The sequence below is a fragment of the Echinops telfairi genome, unplaced genomic scaffold, assembly GCF_000313985.2.
Source record: "Echinops telfairi isolate 266 unplaced genomic scaffold, ASM31398v2 ScPeMD7_5;HRSCAF=22, whole genome shotgun sequence".
NCBI classification, from domain to species: Eukaryota; Metazoa; Chordata; class Mammalia; order Afrosoricida; family Tenrecidae; genus Echinops; species Echinops telfairi.
In genome coordinates, this window is record NW_022103901.1 from 30,025,055 (window position 1) to 30,028,823 (window position 3,769).

At 48.2% G+C, this 3,769-nt stretch overlaps 1 protein-coding gene across 1 annotated transcript in view; it reads right to left on the reverse strand.

Annotated features, from left to right (window-relative positions):
• Positions 1-3,769, reverse strand: part of LOC101655549 (mastin-like) — a 24,051-nt gene that overhangs the window by 4,428 nt on the left and 15,854 nt on the right. The window lies entirely within an intron of this gene.

The window sequence follows — 3,769 nt, forward strand, 5'->3', positions numbered from 1 at the left end:
GGGGAAGAGTGGAGACCCAAAGCCCATCTGTGGACAATTGGACATCCCCTCACAAAAGGCTCACAAGGAAGGGATGAGCCAGCCAGGGTGCAGTATAGTACCTATAAAACATACAACATTTCTCTAGCTCTTTAATGTTTCCTCCCCCTCACCCCCTGCCACCAATCATGACGCCAGTTCTACCTTATACATTAGTCTAGACAGAGCATGTACACTGGTACAGGTAAGAGCTCTCAACACAAGGAATCCAGGACAGATAGATTCCCTAAGAACAATAATGGGAGTAGCAATACCATGAGGGTAGTGGGAAGGTGAGGGAAGAAAGGGGGAACCGATAGCAATGATCAATGTATAAACCCCCCCACCCCCACCCAAGGTGACGAACATCAGAAACATGGGTAAATGGAGACAGCAGACAGTGTAAGATATGAAAATGAAATTAATTTATAATTTATCAAGGATTCATGAAGGTAGACGGGTGAGGGAAGAGGAAGAGAAAAAAACCAGGAGCTGATACCAAGGGCTGAAGTAGAAAGAAAATGTTCTAAAAGGAATGATGGCAACATATGTACAAATGTGCTTGACACAATGAATGTATGGATCATTATAAGAGCTGTAAAAGCCCCCAATAAAGTGATTGATAAAAGTAAAAAATTAAAAATTAAGAGTTGCAGTCTCAGAAAGCCACAGGGGCAGTTCTGCCCTGTCCTACAGGGTCACTGTGAGTTGGCCTTGACTTATGGCAGTGAGTCTTTGTGTGTGTGGCTGTTTTGTGTTGTGTGTTAAGTCTCTGAGCTTGCAGTCTGCTCTCTTACCTGATGATTTGGGTTCATCAATACCTACTATGTAAGTCAGGAGAAGTCTCCAGCCAGAAATCTGACCCGTAGAGTTGGGGCTTGGCCAGCCCTACATTGGGTGAGCCATTTCTTTAAGGTAAATATATATATAGGTAAATAAATATACATATATACATTTCTTTAAGGTAAATACATATATATACAAATATAGGTGTCACTCGGTTAACTTTTCTAGAGAGCCCAGCCTGGTACTGACCAAGAATCCAATCCCCAAGGACCAGGTACCCCCTTGTCCTCAGGGAGAGGGGCCTTCATATTGACCTCCCGCTCACCAGGGCCCCCAGGACTGGATTTTCTAATGTGAGTGGAAATGCGAAACACCCGTGGGAGGGAAGACCTGGAGCTTACAGCCCATAGAACCTCCCCCTCAGCCCACAAAGAGCCCCTGAGCTTCAAAGAGAATGGAGGGCAGTGGAGGGGGAGGCAATATGGTCCTCCTCCAGCAGGGGGCAGTAACACCAAGTGAAAGAGTTCACATTCAGGAAGAGCTTCTGTCCCTTCATGTCTCCTCTCCGACCATGAAGTGGACACTCTTTATTGCTGTGCCAGGGTCCACTGTGTCCCTCAGAGTCACCTCCCATCCCATGTGACCTCCATGCTCCTAATCTTTACCATCAAATTCTATTTCACCCCAGCCAGTCACCTGGCACCTGGTGCTGGGAGCAGGGAAGGTGACCAGGCTGACTGTGTGTGAGAGCACCGCTGAGACCTCCAGTTTGAGAAGTGCGGTGTCGCTCCCTCCTGTGTCATATCCAAGAGAGTAGTTGGGGTGGCGGATGACCTCGCCACCTCCTGGAGCATGTTCCTCTTGTCCACCTTCACTTGTCCCACTTAGGCCCAAACACAGAGAATCCCAACCCCTGGTCTACAGAGAGAAGATAAGAAGCTGGCCAGAGGGTGAGAGAGACCCCCGCTCACACAGCCTCGGGGGCCTTTGTGCATGGGATAGGGGGTGGACTCCAGTGACCTTTGCTGTGATCACTCCACTCAGGAAATGCCACAGCCCCATCTTATGCCCCCAGCAATGTAGGGAGCCACATGATAGCAGGGGAGTCACTCATGTTACAAAAGCAGTGGGCAGCAGTCGGCACCCACTGCCGGTAGATCAGGGAGCCTCCACCAGGGAATGTCCACTGGGGCTCACGGCATCCTGGGAAAGGATAGAGGTGCTAGGACTGGAACCCAGAGTCTGGAGGAACAAGAGTCTGTGTTTTTCATGTGAGACAGGTTAGCACTAGCCACTGTGACGCCAGCTTGCTGACTGCTGAATGACCTGCCTCCTCCGTCCCATCTCAGAACGTCCCATGAGTGATTGATTCTAGAATCCACTCTGATGTTCTCGAGATCACAACATTGTAATTCATAATATTGATCCTTTTGATGTTGTAACCGGGATATTACTAGCTTTATTTTATTAACCAGGATGTTATCATCAATGCTATACCCTGTAATGCTAACTCTAAAGAAAAATAACATTAATTTTGCTTTCTGCTTCTGCCCATGCTTGCTTGGGTCCTACACAAATGATAAATAAGTTTTTGCCTTTAAAATGGATTACAATGTCCACTTGGGACTGCAATCAAAGAATCGCTTTTAGATTCTAGTAGTCGAGTTATAAACGAATAAAGACTCTTCTAAAGTATCCAGCCATTATAGTGGCTGTCATTTATTTGAACCTGCAACACACGGACCAGAGACCCTGTCTCTCCTCCAACCCCAGCGACTCCAGAGGAGGAACAGAGGAGACCCAGGAAGGAAGGTGGACATTTCAGATGCCCTCAGTGTCTCCGTGTCCCTACCCAGGAGCAGCCACCTAGCAAGGCTTCAACGGTGTCCTTGTTCATGACTCAGAACCAGAACCTGGGCAGGGGACAGCCTGCAGTGTGCAGGGGTGCAGGTGACGGGAAGGACACTGCATCCCCAGGGCTGGTGTGACAGTGAGTGTGGTCTCTGTACAGAACAGAGTTGCTATTCCTGAACATGGGGTTGTGTTTGGTTAGTTATTTCCATTTTTGTTTTCTCCAATATTGTGCAAAGTTCTGTGGGGTCAAGTGTTTGGCCGAAGCACTCGTACCTGGTGACATTAATCCATTTTAGTGAGGAGGTCGATGAGTTCTGACAAATGCATATGATCATGTAATCACTCTTACAGTGAAGACTGAGAACACTTCCTTCTCTCCAGAATATTCCTTCGTCTCCCTGTTGCCAACTCCATCTCCACACAGCCTCTGGCACAGGGGACCTGCTTTCTGTCCTTCATCTGACCTTTCCCAGAGGCCACACACGCGGAAGCACACACGGGTGGTCTTTGGGGTCTGGAGTCTTCACGTAGTGAAACACACGAGATTCCTTCCGTTGGGGGGAGGAGGGGCAGCCTGTCTCTGTGGTTCATTTCTTCCCATGAGTCGGATGCACTGCTGCCGGCCTGCCTGATTTTCCTTTTTCATCTGACTGTTCTAGTTCAGGGGCATGGGCGTTATGGTGATTACATGTGGAGTCAATGCAAACATGTGTCTATGGGTTTTCGTGGGAATGTCGGATTTCCTCTCCCTCAAGTGTGGCGTGTGTCTGCACACTTCCTCCTCAGCAGCCCTGGGTCAGCTCCACAAAATGCCAGCCCCTGTCCACCTGCATTTGCCTAATGAGCGATCATAATGAACGCTCTCCCGAGCTCTGACGAGCCATCCACGTGGCTCTTCCGAAAAGGGTTCATTCTCGGGCTGTGCACTTGTTACTGTTTTCTTAGTGAATTATTATTTTCTCATGGAGTTTGAGTGTTACCTGCATATTCTAGACACAAGTTCTTCATGTCTGAAAATATTTTCTCCGTGTTTCTGGCTTAAATTTCTTTTCCCCAAGAACGTCTGTGTGTGTGTGTGTGTGTGTGTGTGTGTGTGTGTGTGTGTGTGTGT